At 44.1% G+C, this 16,951-nt stretch overlaps 1 protein-coding gene across 1 annotated transcript in view; it reads left to right on the forward strand.

Moving 5' to 3' along the window:
* Positions 1-16,951, forward strand: part of dnah1 (dynein, axonemal, heavy chain 1) — a 971,783-nt gene that overhangs the window by 829,447 nt on the left and 125,385 nt on the right. The window lies entirely within an intron of this gene.

Consider the following 16,951-nt stretch of genomic DNA (forward strand, 5'->3'; position numbering starts at 1 on the left):
GCCATACCTGGAACAGTTAGGTACTCCATGTCTGGAACAGTTAGGACCCCATACCTAGCACAGTTAGGAACACAATACATAGAACATTTAGCAACAACATACTTGGAACAGTTAGGAACTCCATACCTGGAAAAGTTAGGTACACCATATCTGGAACAGTTAGGAACACCATACCTGGAATAGTTAGGAACACTATACCTAGAACAGTCAGGAACACCATATCTGGAGCAGATGGGAAAACTATACCTGGAACAGTTAGGAACACCATACCGGGAAGAGTTAGGAATACCATACCTGGAACAGTTGGGAACACCATACCTGGAACAGTTAGGAACACAATACATAGAACATCTAGCAACACCATACTTGGAACAGTTAGGTACACCATACCTGGAACAGTTAGGAACACCATACCTGGAACAGTTAGGAACACCATACCTGGAATAGTTAGGAACACTATACCTAGAACAGTTAGGAACACCATATCTGGAGCAGATGGGAAAACTATACCTGGAACAGTTAGGAACACCATACCGGGAAGAGTTAGGAATACCATACCTGGAACAGTTGGGAACACCATACCTGGAACAGTTAGGACCCCATACCTAGAACAGCTGGGAACACCATACATAGAACAGTTAGCAACACCATACCTGGAACAGTTAGGAACTCCACACCTGGAACAGTTGGGAACACCATACCTGAAACAGTTATGAACACCATTCCTAGAACAGTTGGGAACACCATACCTGGAACAGTTAGGAACACCATACCTGGAAGAGTTAGGTACACCATACCTGGAACAGTTAGATACACCATACCTGGAACAGTTAGGAAAACCATACCTGGAACAGTTAGGAACACGATGTCTGGAACAGTTAGCAGCAGCATACCTGGAACATTTAGGAACACCATAACTGAAACAGTTAGGAACGTCATATCTGGAACAGTTAGGAACTTCATACCTGGAACAGTTAGGAACACCATACATGGAAAAGTTAGGAACACCATACCTGGAGCAGTTAGAAACACCATACGTGGAACAGTTAGGAACACCATACCTCAAACAGTGAGGAAAACCATACCTGGAACAGTTGGGAACACCATATCTAGAACAGTTAGGAACAGCACAGATAGAACATTTTGGAACACCATACCTTGAACAGATAGGAACAACATACCTGGAACAGTTGGGAACACCATACCTGGAGCAGTTGGGAACAACATACCTAGAACAATTAGGAACACCCGACCTAGAACAGTTAGGAACACCTGGGACAGTTGGGAACACCATACCTGGAACAGTTAGGAACACCATACCTGGAGTATTTAGGAACACCATACATGGAACAGATAGCAACACCATACCTGGAACAGTTGGGAACACCATACCTGGAACAGTTAGGAACACCATACCTGGAGTAGTTAGGAACACCATACATGGAACAGATAGCAACACCATACCTGGAACAGTTGGGAACACCATACCTGGAACAGTTAGGACCCCATACATACAACAGTTAGGAACACAATACATAGAACATTTAGCAACATCATACTTGGAACAGTTAGGAACACCATACCTGGAACAGTTAGGATCACCATACCTAGAATGGTTAGGAACACCATACCTAGAACAGTTAGGAACACCATACCTGGAATTGATGGGAAAACCATACCTGGAACGGTTAGGAACACCATACCGGGAACAGTTAGGAATACCATACCTGGAACAGTTGGGAACACCATACCTGGAACAGTTAGGACCCCATACCTAGAACAGCTGGGAACACCATACATACAACAGTTAGCAACACCAAACCTGGAACAGTTAGGAACTCCATACCTGGAACAGTTGGGAACACCATACCTGGAACAGTTAGGAACACCATTCATAGAACAGTTGGGAACACCATACCTGGAACAGTTAGGAACACCACACCTGGAAGAGTTAGGAACACCATACCTGGAACAGTTAAGAACACGATATCTGGAACAGTTCGTAACACCATATCTGGAACAGTTAGGAACAGCATACCTGGAACAGTTGGGAACACCATACCTGAAACAGTTAGGAACACCATACCTGGAACAGTTAGGAACACCATACCTCGAGCAGTGAGGAACACCATACCTGGAACAGTTGGGAACACCATACATGGAACAGTTAGGAACAACATAACTGGAACAGTTGGGAGCACCATACCTTGAACAGTTAGGATCCCATACCTAGAACAGTTAGGAACACAATACATAGAACATTTAGCAACACCATACTTGGAACAGCTAGGAACTCCATACCTGAAACAGTTGGGAACACCATACCTGGAACAGTTACAAACACCATTCCTGGAACACTTGGGAACACCATACCTGGAACAATTAGGAACACCATACCTGGAACAGTTAGGAACACCATACCTGGAATAGTTAGGAACACCATACCTAGAATAGTTAGGAACACCATACCTGGAACAGATGGGAAACCCATACCTGGAACAGTTAGGAACACCATACCGGGAACAATTAGGAATACCATACCTAGAAGAGCTGGGAACACCATACATCGAACAGTTTGCAACACCATACCTGGAACAGTTAGAAACTCCATACATGGAACAGTTGGGAACACCATTCCTGGAACAGTTGGGAACTCCATACCTGGAACAGTTGGGAAAACCATACCTGGAACAGTGACAAACACCATTCCTAGAACACGTGGGAACACTATACCTGGAACAGTTAGGTACACCATATCTGGAACAGTTAGGAAAACCATACCTGGAACAGTTAGGAAAACCATACCTGGAACAGTTAGGAACAGCACACATAGAACAGTTTGGAACACCATACCTTGAACAGATAGGAACAACATACCTGGACCAGTTGGGAACACCGTACCTGGAGCCGTTAGAAGCGCCATACCTGGACCAGTTAGGAACACCATACATAGAACAGTTAGTAACACCATACCTGGAATGGTTGGGAACACCATACCTGGAACAGTTAGGTACACCATATCTGGAACAGTTAAGAAAACCATACCTGGAACAGTTAGGAACACCATACCTGGAACTGTTAGGTACTCCATATCCGGAACAGTTAGGAACACCAGACCTGGAACAGTTAGGAACAACATACCTAGAACAGTTAGGAACACCATACCTGGAATGGTTGGGAACAACATACCTGAAACTGTTAGGAACACCATACCTGGAGCAGTTAGAAACACCATACCTGGAACAGTTAGGAACACCATACCTAGAACAGTTAGGAACACTACACCTGGAACAGTTGGGAACACCATACCTGAAACAGTTGGGAACACCATACTTGTAACAGTTACAAACAGCATACCTGGAACAGTTAGGAATTCCGTACCTGGAACAGTTAGGAACACCATACCTGAAAGAGTTGTAACACCATATCTAGAACAGTTAGAAACAGCACACATAGAACAGTTTGGAACACCATACCTGGAACAGTTAGCACCCCATACCTAGAACAGTTAGGAACACCATACATAGAACAGTTAGCAACACCATACCTGGAACAGTTAGGAACTCCATACCTGGAACAGTTGGGAACAACATACCTGGAAAAGTTACGAACATCATTCCTAGTACAGTTGGGAACACCATACCTGGAACAGTTGGGAACACCATACCTGGAACAGTTAGGAACACCATACCTGGAATTGTTAGGTACAACATATCTGGAACAGTTAGGAAATCCATACCTGGAACAGTTGGGAACACCATACCTGGAACTGTTAGGTACATCATATCTGGAACAGTTAGGAAATCCATACCAGGAACAGTTAGGAACACCATACCTGGAGCAGTTAGAAACACCATATCTGGACCAGTTAGGAACACCATACATAGAACAGCTAGGAACACCATACCTGGAACAGTTGGGAACACCATACCTGAAACTGTTAGGAACACCATACATGGAGCTGTTAGAAACACCATACCTGAAACCGTTAGGAACACCATACCTATAAAAGTTAGGAACACCATACCTGGAACAGTTGGGAGCACCATACCTGGAACAGTTAGGAACACCATACCTAGAACAGTTAGGAACAGCATACCTGGAACAGTTGGGAGCACCATACCTGGAACAGTTCGGAACACCATACCTCGAACAGTTAGGAACACCATAACTTGAACAGTTGGGAACACCATACCTGGAACAGTTAGGAATGCCATACAATGAACAGTTACGTACTCCATACCTGGAACAGTTAGGAACACCTTCCCTGGAAGTTAGGAACACCATACCTAGAACAGTTAGGAACACCATACCTGAAACAGTTAGGAACACCATATCTGGAACAGTTAGGCACACCATACCTGGAAAATTTAGGAACACCATAACTGAAACAGTTAGGAAAACCATATCTTGAACAGTTAAGATCTCCATACCTGGAACAGTTAGGAACACCATACCTGGAAAAGTTAGTAACACCATACCTTGAAATGATAGGAGCACCATACCTGCAACAGTTGGGAACATCATACCTGAAACAGTTAGGAACAACATATCTGAAACAGTTAGGCACACCATACCTGGAAAATTTAGGAACACCGTAACTGAAACAGTTAGGAACACCATACCTTGAACAGTTAAGAACTCCATACATGGTACAGTTAGGAACACAATACCTGGAAAAGTTAGTAACACCATACCTTGAAATGATAGGAGCACCATACCTGCAACAGTTGGGAACACCATACCTGGAACAGTTGGGAGCACCATACCTGGAACAGTTAGGTACACCATACCTTGAACAGTTGGGAACACCATACCTGGAACAGTTAGGAATGCCATACCTAGAACAGTTGGGAACATCATACCTGAAACAGTTAGGAACACCATATCTGGAAAATTTAGGAACACCGTAACTGAAACAGTTAGGAACACCATACCTTGAACAGTTAAGAACTCCATACATGGTACAGTTAGGAACACAATACCTGGAAAAGTTAGTAACACCATACCTGGAGCAGTTAAAAACACCATACCTGGAACAGTTTGGAACACCATACCTCGAACAGTTAGGAACACCATACCTGGAACAGTTAGGAACACCATACGTGGAACAGTTAGGAACACCATACCTGAAACAGTTAGGAACACCATACCTGCAACAGTTAGGAACACCATACCTGGAATACTTGGGAGCACCATACCTGCAACAGTTACAAACACCATTCCTAGAACACTTGGGAACACCATACCTGGAACAGTTAGGAACACCATACCTGGAACAGTTAGGAACACCATACCTTGAACAGTTGGGAACACCATACCTGGAACAGTTAGGAACGCCATACATTGAACAGTTACGTACTCCATACCTGGAACAGTTAGGAACACCTTACCTGGAACAGTTAGGGACACCATACCTAGAACAGTTAGGAACACCATACCTAGAACAGTTACGAACACCATTCCTAGAACACTTGGGAACACCATACCTGGAACAGTTAGGAACACCATACCTGGAATAGTTAGGAACACCATACCTGGAACAGTTAGGAACTCCATACCTGCAACAGTTGGCAACACCATACCTGGAACAGTTATGAATTCCATACCTGGAACAGTTAGAAACACCATACCTGAAAGAGTTGGGAACACCATATCTGGAACAGTTAGCAACAGCATGCATAGAACAGTTTGGAACACCATACCTTGAACAGATAGGAACAACATACCTGGAACAGTTGGGAGCACCATACCTGGAACAGTTAAGAACACCATAGCTGGAACAGTTAAGAACACCATACCTGGAACAGTTAGGAACCCCATGCCTGGAACATTTAGGAACACCATACCTGGAGCAGTTGGGGCCACCATACCTAGAACAATTAGGAACACCATACCTGGAACAGGTAGAAACACCATACCTGGAACAGATAGCAACAGCACACTTGGAACAGTTGGGAACACGACACCTGAACTAGTTAGGAACACCATACCAAGAACAGTTCGGAACACCATTCCTGGAACAGTTAGGAACACCCTACCTGGAGCATTTGGGAACACCAAACCTGGAACAGTTAGGAACACCATACCTGGAACAGTTATAAACACCATACCTGGAACAGTTAGGAACACCATACTTGATCAGTTAGGAACAACATACCTGGATCATTTGGGAGCACCATACGTGGAACAGTTAAGAACACCATAGCTGCAACAGTTAAGAACACCATACCTGGAACAGTTAGCAACACCATACCTGGAACTGTTAGGAACTCCATACCTGGAACAGTTAGGAACACCATACCTGGAGCAGTTGGGACCACCATACCTAGAACAATTAGGAACACCATACATGGAACAGTTAGAAACACCATACCTGGAACAGATAGCAACAGCCTACTTGGAACAGTTGGGAACACGATACCTGGCCCGGTTAGGATCACCATACCAAGAACAGTTTGGAACACCATTCCTGGAACAGTTAGGAACACCATACCTGGAACATTTGGGAACACCAAACCTGGAACAATTAGGAACACCATACCTGGAACAGGTCGGAACAACATACCTACAGCAGGTTGGAACACCATGCCTGGAACAGTTATAAACACCATACCTAGAACAGTTAGGAACACCATACCTGGAACAGTTGAGAACACCATACCTGGAACACTTAGGAACACCATACCTGGAACAGTTAGGAACACCATACCTGGAGCAGTTAGAAACACCATACCTGGAACAGTTAGGAACACCACACCTCGAACAGTTAGGAACACCATACATGGAACAGTTGCGAACACCATAACTGGAACAGTTAGGACCCCATACCTAGAACAGTTAGGAACAACTTCATAGAACATTTAGCAACACCATTCCTAGAACAGTTAGGAACTCCGTACCTAGAACAGATAGCATTAACATACCTGGAACAGTTGGGAACACCATACCTGGAACAGTTAGGAACACCATACCTAGAACAGTTAGGAACACCATACCTGGAACAGGTGGGAACATCATACCTGTCACATTTAGGAACACCATACCTGGATCAGTTAGGAACCCCATAACTGGAACAGTTAGGAACAACATAACTGAAACAGTTAGGAACACCATACATAGAACATTTAGCAAAACCATATTTGGAACTCTTAGCAACTCCATAACTGGAACAGTTGGGAACACCATACCTGGAACAGTTACGAACACCATTCCTAGAACACTTGGGAAGACCATACCTAGAAAAGTTAGGAATACCATACCTAGAACAGTTAGGAACACCATACCTGGAATAGTTAGGAACACCATACCTAGAACAGTTAGGAAAACCGTACCTGGAACAGGTGGGAACACCATAACTGGAACAGTTAGGAACACCATACCTGGAACAGTTAGGAATACCATACCTAGAACATTGGGAACACCATACCTGGAACAGTTAGCACCCCATACCTAGAACAGTTAGGAACACCATACATAGAACAGTAAGCAACACCATACCTGGAACAGTTAGGAACTCCATACATGGAACAGTTGGGAACACCATACCTGGAACCGTTAGGTACTCCATATCCAGAACAGTTAAAAACACCATACCTGAAACTGTTAAGATCACCATACCAGGAACAGTTAGGAACACCATACCAGGAGCAGTTAGAAACACCATACCTGGACCAGTTAGGAACACCATATATAGAACAGCTAGGAACACCATACCTGGAACAGTTGGGAACACCATACCTGGAACTGTTAGGAACACCATACATGGAGCTGTTAGAAACACCATACCTGAAACAGTTCGGAACACCATACCTATAAAAGTTAGGAACACCATACCTGGAACAGTTGGGACCACCATACCTGGAACAGTTAGGAACACCATACCTAGAACATTTAGGAACACCATACCTGGAACAGTTGGGAGCACCATACCTGGAACAGTTAGGAACACCATACCTTGAACAGTTGGGAACACCATACCTGGAACAGTTGGGAGCACCATACCTGGAACAGTTAGGTACACCATACCTTGAACAGTTGGGAACACCATACCTGGAACAGTTAGGAATGCCATACCTAGAACAGTTGGGAACATCATACCTGAAACAGTTAGGAACACCATATCTGGAATAGTTAAGATCTCCATTCCTGGAACAGTTAGGAACACCATACCTGGAAAAGTTAGTGACAACATACCTGGAACTGTAAGGAACACCATACCTGCAACAGTTGGGAACATCGTACCTGAAACAGTTAGGAACACCATATCTGGAACAGTTAGGCAAACCATACCTGGAAAATTTAGGAACACCATAACAGAAACAGTTAGGAACACCATACATTGAACAGTTAGGAACACCATACCTGGAACAGTTAGCAACACCGTACCTAGAACAGTTAGGAACACCATACCTGGAACAGTTAGGAACACCATACCTGGAACAGTTAGGAACACCATACCTGGAACAGTTAGGAACACCATACCTGGAATAGTTGGGAGCACCATACCTGGAACAGTTACGAACACCATTCCTAGAACACTTGGGAACACCATACCTGGAACAGTTAGGAACACCGCACCTGGAATAGTTAGGAACACCATACCTAGAACAGTTAGGAACACAATACCTGGATCAGTTAGGAATACCATACCTGGAACATTTGGGAACACCATACCTGGAACAGTTAGGACCCCTTACCTAGAACAGTTAGGAGCACCATACATAGAATAGTTAGCAACACCATACCTGGAACAGTTAGGAACTCCATACCTGCAACAGTTGGCAACACCATACCTGGAACAGTTAGGAACACCATACCTGGAACAGTTAGGAACACCATACCTGGAATAGTTAGGAACACTATACCTAGAACAGTTAGGAACACCATATCTGGAGCAGATGGGAAAACTATACCTGGAACAGTTAGGAACACCATACCGGGAAGAGTTAGGAATACCATACCTGGAACAGTTGGGAACACCATACCTGGAACAGTTAGGACCCCATACCTAGAACAGCTGGGAACACCATACATAGAACAGTTAGCAACACCATACCTGGAACAGTTAGGAACTCCACACCTGGAACAGTTGGGAACACCATACCTGAAACAGTTATGAACACCATTCCTAGAACAGTTGGGAACACCATACCTGGAACAGTTAGGAACACCATACCTGGAAGAGTTAGGTACACCATACCTGGAACAGTTAGATACACCATACCTGGAACAGTTAGGAAAACCATACCTGGAACAGTTAGGAACACGATGTCTGGAACAGTTAGCAGCAGCATACCTGGAACATTTAGGAACACCATAACTGAAACAGTTAGGAACGTCATATCTGGAACAGTTAGGAACTTCATACCTGGAACAGTTAGGAACACCATACATGGAAAAGTTAGGAACACCATACCTGGAGCAGTTAGAAACACCATACGTGGAACAGTTAGGAACACCATACCTCAAACAGTGAGGAAAACCATACCTGGAACAGTTGGGAACACCATATCTAGAACAGTTAGGAACAGCACAGATAGAACATTTTGGAACACCATACCTTGAACAGATAGGAACAACATACCTGGAACAGTTGGGAACACCATACCTGGAGCAGTTGGGAACAACATACCTAGAACAATTAGGAACACCCGACCTAGAACAGTTAGGAACACCTGGGACAGTTGGGAACACCATACCTGGAACAGTTAGGAACACCATACCTGGAGTATTTAGGAACACCATACATGGAACAGATAGCAACACCATACCTGGAACAGTTGGGAACACCATACCTGGAACAGTTAGGAACACCATACCTGGAGTAGTTAGGAACACCATACATGGAACAGATAGCAACACCATACCTGGAACAGTTGGGAACACCATACCTGGAACAGTTAGGACCCCATACATACAACAGTTAGGAACACAATACATAGAACATTTAGCAACATCATACTTGGAACAGTTAGGAACACCATACCTGGAACAGTTAGGATCACCATACCTAGAATGGTTAGGAACACCATACCTAGAACAGTTAGGAACACCATACCTGGAATTGATGGGAAAACCATACCTGGAACGGTTAGGAACACCATACCGGGAACAGTTAGGAATACCATACCTGGAACAGTTGGGAACACCATACCTGGAACAGTTAGGACCCCATACCTAGAACAGCTGGGAACACCATACATACAACAGTTAGCAACACCAAACCTGGAACAGTTAGGAACTCCATACCTGGAACAGTTGGGAACACCATACCTGGAACAGTTAGGAACACCATTCATAGAACAGTTGGGAACACCATACCTGGAACAGTTAGGAACACCACACCTGGAAGAGTTAGGAACACCATACCTGGAACAGTTAAGAACACGATATCTGGAACAGTTCGTAACACCATATCTGGAACAGTTAGGAACAGCATACCTGGAACAGTTGGGAACACCATACCTGAAACAGTTAGGAACACCATACCTGGAACAGTTAGGAACACCATACCTCGAGCAGTGAGGAACACCATACCTGGAACAGTTGGGAACACCATACATGGAACAGTTAGGAACAACATAACTGGAACAGTTGGGAGCACCATACCTTGAACAGTTAGGATCCCATACCTAGAACAGTTAGGAACACAATACATAGAACATTTAGCAACACCATACTTGGAACAGCTAGGAACTCCATACCTGAAACAGTTGGGAACACCATACCTGGAACAGTTACAAACACCATTCCTGGAACACTTGGGAACACCATACCTGGAACAATTAGGAACACCATACCTGGAACAGTTAGGAACACCATACCTGGAATAGTTAGGAACACCATACCTAGAATAGTTAGGAACACCATACCTGGAACAGATGGGAAACCCATACCTGGAACAGTTAGGAACACCATACCGGGAACAATTAGGAATACCATACCTAGAAGAGCTGGGAACACCATACATCGAACAGTTTGCAACACCATACCTGGAACAGTTAGAAACTCCATACATGGAACAGTTGGGAACACCATTCCTGGAACAGTTGGGAACTCCATACCTGGAACAGTTGGGAAAACCATACCTGGAACAGTGACAAACACCATTCCTAGAACACGTGGGAACACTATACCTGGAACAGTTAGGTACACCATATCTGGAACAGTTAGGAAAACCATACCTGGAACAGTTAGGAAAACCATACCTGGAACAGTTAGGAACAGCACACATAGAACAGTTTGGAACACCATACCTTGAACAGATAGGAACAACATACCTGGACCAGTTGGGAACACCGTACCTGGAGCCGTTAGAAGCGCCATACCTGGACCAGTTAGGAACACCATACATAGAACAGTTAGTAACACCATACCTGGAATGGTTGGGAACACCATACCTGGAACAGTTAGGTACACCATATCTGGAACAGTTAAGAAAACCATACCTGGAACAGTTAGGAACACCATACCTGGAACTGTTAGGTACTCCATATCCGGAACAGTTAGGAACACCAGACCTGGAACAGTTAGGAACAACATACCTAGAACAGTTAGGAACACCATACCTGGAATGGTTGGGAACAACATACCTGAAACTGTTAGGAACACCATACCTGGAGCAGTTAGAAACACCATACCTGGAACAGTTAGGAACACCATACCTAGAACAGTTAGGAACACTACACCTGGAACAGTTGGGAACACCATACCTGAAACAGTTGGGAACACCATACTTGTAACAGTTACAAACAGCATACCTGGAACAGTTAGGAATTCCGTACCTGGAACAGTTAGGAACACCATACCTGAAAGAGTTGTAACACCATATCTAGAACAGTTAGAAACAGCACACATAGAACAGTTTGGAACACCATACCTGGAACAGTTAGCACCCCATACCTAGAACAGTTAGGAACACCATACATAGAACAGTTAGCAACACCATACCTGGAACAGTTAGGAACTCCATACCTGGAACAGTTGGGAACAACATACCTGGAAAAGTTACGAACATCATTCCTAGTACAGTTGGGAACACCATACCTGGAACAGTTGGGAACACCATACCTGGAACAGTTAGGAACACCATACCTGGAATTGTTAGGTACAACATATCTGGAACAGTTAGGAAATCCATACCTGGAACAGTTGGGAACACCATACCTGGAACTGTTAGGTACATCATATCTGGAACAGTTAGGAAATCCATACCAGGAACAGTTAGGAACACCATACCTGGAGCAGTTAGAAACACCATATCTGGACCAGTTAGGAACACCATACATAGAACAGCTAGGAACACCATACCTGGAACAGTTGGGAACACCATACCTGAAACTGTTAGGAACACCATACATGGAGCTGTTAGAAACACCATACCTGAAACCGTTAGGAACACCATACCTATAAAAGTTAGGAACACCATACCTGGAACAGTTGGGAGCACCATACCTGGAACAGTTAGGAACACCATACCTAGAACAGTTAGGAACAGCATACCTGGAACAGTTGGGAGCACCATACCTGGAACAGTTCGGAACACCATACCTCGAACAGTTAGGAACACCATAACTTGAACAGTTGGGAACACCATACCTGGAACAGTTAGGAATGCCATACAATGAACAGTTACGTACTCCATACCTGGAACAGTTAGGAACACCTTCCCTGGAAGTTAGGAACACCATACCTAGAACAGTTAGGAACACCATACCTGAAACAGTTAGGAACACCATATCTGGAACAGTTAGGCACACCATACCTGGAAAATTTAGGAACACCATAACTGAAACAGTTAGGAAAACCATATCTTGAACAGTTAAGATCTCCATACCTGGAACAGTTAGGAACACCATACCTGGAAAAGTTAGTAACACCATACCTTGAAATGATAGGAGCACCATACCTGCAACAGTTGGGAACATCATACCTGAAACAGTTAGGAACAACATATCTGAAACAGTTAGGCACACCATACCTGGAAAATTTAGGAACACCGTAACTGAAACAGTTAGGAACACCATACCTTGAACAGTTAAGAACTCCATACATGGTACAGTTAGGAACACAATACCTGGAAAAGTTAGTAACACCATACCTTGAAATGATAGGAGCACCATACCTGCAACAGTTGGGAACACCATACCTGGAACAGTTGGGAGCACCATACCTGGAACAGTTAGGTACACCATACCTTGAACAGTTGGGAACACCATACCTGGAACAGTTAGGAATGCCATACCTAGAACAGTTGGGAACATCATACCTGAAACAGTTAGGAACACCATATCTGGAAAATTTAGGAACACCGTAACTGAAACAGTTAGGAACACCATACCTTGAACAGTTAAGAACTCCATACATGGTACAGTTAGGAACACAATACCTGGAAAAGTTAGTAACACCATACCTGGAGCAGTTAAAAACACCATACCTGGAACAGTTTGGAACACCATACCTCGAACAGTTAGGAACACCATACCTGGAACAGTTAGGAACACCATACGTGGAACAGTTAGGAACACCATACCTGAAACAGTTAGGAACACCATACCTGCAACAGTTAGGAACACCATACCTGGAATACTTGGGAGCACCATACCTGCAACAGTTACAAACACCATTCCTAGAACACTTGGGAACACCATACCTGGAACAGTTAGGAACACCATACCTGGAACAGTTAGGAACACCATACCTTGAACAGTTGGGAACACCATACCTGGAACAGTTAGGAACGCCATACATTGAACAGTTACGTACTCCATACCTGGAACAGTTAGGAACACCTTACCTGGAACAGTTAGGGACACCATACCTAGAACAGTTAGGAACACCATACCTAGAACAGTTACGAACACCATTCCTAGAACACTTGGGAACACCATACCTGGAACAGTTAGGAACACCATACCTGGAATAGTTAGGAACACCATACCTGGAACAGTTAGGAACTCCATACCTGCAACAGTTGGCAACACCATACCTGGAACAGTTATGAATTCCATACCTGGAACAGTTAGAAACACCATACCTGAAAGAGTTGGGAACACCATATCTGGAACAGTTAGCAACAGCATGCATAGAACAGTTTGGAACACCATACCTTGAACAGATAGGAACAACATACCTGGAACAGTTGGGAGCACCATACCTGGAACAGTTAAGAACACCATAGCTGGAACAGTTAAGAACACCATACCTGGAACAGTTAGGAACCCCATGCCTGGAACATTTAGGAACACCATACCTGGAGCAGTTGGGGCCACCATACCTAGAACAATTAGGAACACCATACCTGGAACAGGTAGAAACACCATACCTGGAACAGATAGCAACAGCACACTTGGAACAGTTGGGAACACGACACCTGAACTAGTTAGGAACACCATACCAAGAACAGTTCGGAACACCATTCCTGGAACAGTTAGGAACACCCTACCTGGAGCATTTGGGAACACCAAACCTGGAACAGTTAGGAACACCATACCTGGAACAGTTATAAACACCATACCTGGAACAGTTAGGAACACCATACTTGATCAGTTAGGAACAACATACCTGGATCATTTGGGAGCACCATACGTGGAACAGTTAAGAACACCATAGCTGCAACAGTTAAGAACACCATACCTGGAACAGTTAGCAACACCATACCTGGAACTGTTAGGAACTCCATACCTGGAACAGTTAGGAACACCATACCTGGAGCAGTTGGGACCACCATACCTAGAACAATTAGGAACACCATACATGGAACAGTTAGAAACACCATACCTGGAACAGATAGCAACAGCCTACTTGGAACAGTTGGGAACACGATACCTGGCCCGGTTAGGATCACCATACCAAGAACAGTTTGGAACACCATTCCTGGAACAGTTAGGAACACCATACCTGGAACATTTGGGAACACCAAACCTGGAACAATTAGGAACACCATACCTGGAACAGGTCGGAACAACATACCTACAGCAGGTTGGAACACCATGCCTGGAACAGTTATAAACACCATACCTAGAACAGTTAGGAACACCATACCTGGAACAGTTGAGAACACCATACCTGGAACACTTAGGAACACCATACCTGGAACAGTTAGGAACACCATACCTGGAGCAGTTAGAAACACCATACCTGGAACAGTTAGGAACACCACACCTCGAACAGTTAGGAACACCATACATGGAACAGTTGCGAACACCATAACTGGAACAGTTAGGACCCCATACCTAGAACAGTTAGGAACAACTTCATAGAACATTTAGCAACACCATTCCTAGAACAGTTAGGAACTCCGTACCTAGAACAGATAGCATTAACATACCTGGAACAGTTGGGAACACCATACCTGGAACAGTTAGGAACACCATACCTAGAACAGTTAGGAACACCATACCTGGAACAGGTGGGAACATCATACCTGTCACATTTAGGAACACCATACCTGGATCAGTTAGGAACCCCATAACTGGAACAGTTAGGAACAACATAACTGAAACAGTTAGGAACACCATACATAGAACATTTAGCAAAACCATATTTGGAACTCTTAGCAACTCCATAACTGGAACAGTTGGGAACACCATACCTGGAACAGTTACGAACACCATTCCTAGAACACTTGGGAAGACCATACCTAGAAAAGTTAGGAATACCATACCTAGAACAGTTAGGAACACCATACCTGGAATAGTTAGGAACACCATACCTAGAACAGTTAGGAAAACCGTACCTGGAACAGGTGGGAACACCATAACTGGAACAGTTAGGAACACCATACCTGGAACAGTTAGGAATACCATACCTAGAACATTGGGAACACCATACCTGGAACAGTTAGCACCCCATACCTAGAACAGTTAGGAACACCATACATAGAACAGTAAGCAACACCATACCTGGAACAGTTAGGAACTCCATACATGGAACAGTTGGGAACACCATACCTGGAACCGTTAGGTACTCCATATCCAGAACAGTTAAAAACACCATACCTGAAACTGTTAAGATCACCATACCAGGAACAGTTAGGAACACCATACCAGGAGCAGTTAGAAACACCATACCTGGACCAGTTAGGAACACCATATATAGAACAGCTAGGAACACCATACCTGGAACAGTTGGGAACACCATACCTGGAACTGTTAGGAACACCATACATGGAGCTGTTAGAAACACCATACCTGAAACAGTTCGGAACACCATACCTATAAAAGTTAGGAACACCATACCTGGAACAGTTGGGACCACCATACCTGGAACAGTTAGGAACACCATACCTAGAACATTTAGGAACACCATACCTGGAACAGTTGGGAGCACCATACCTGGAACAGTTAGGAACACCATACCTTGAACAGTTGGGAACACCATACCTGGAACAGTTGGGAGCACCATACCTGGAACAGTTAGGTACACCATACCTTGAACAGTTGGGAACACCATACCTGGAACAGTTAGGAATGCCATACCTAGAACAGTTGGGAACATCATACCTGAAACAGTTAGGAACACCATATCTGGAATAGTTAAGATCTCCATTCCTGGAACAGTTAGGAACACCATACCTGGAAAAGTTAGTGACAACATACCTGGAACTGTAAGGAACACCATACCTGCAACAGTTTGGAACATCGTACCTGAAACAGTTAGGAACACCATATCTGGAACAGTTAGGCAAACCATACCTGGAAAATTTAGGAACACCATAACAGAAACAGTTAGGAACACCATACATTGAACAGTTAGGAACACCATACCTGGAACAGTTAGCAACACCGTACCTAGAACAGTTAGGAACACCATACCTGGAACAGTTAGGAACACCATACCTGGAACAGTTAGGAACACCATACCTGGAACAGTTAGGAACACCATACCTGGAATAGTTGGGAGCACCATACCTGGAACAGTTACGAACACCATTCCTAGAACACTTGGG

Source organism: Somniosus microcephalus, chromosome 11 (assembly GCF_052327205.1).
Source record: "Somniosus microcephalus isolate GS21.2 chromosome 11, FLI_Smic_1.0, whole genome shotgun sequence".
Taxonomy (NCBI): domain Eukaryota; kingdom Metazoa; phylum Chordata; class Chondrichthyes; order Squaliformes; family Somniosidae; genus Somniosus; species Somniosus microcephalus.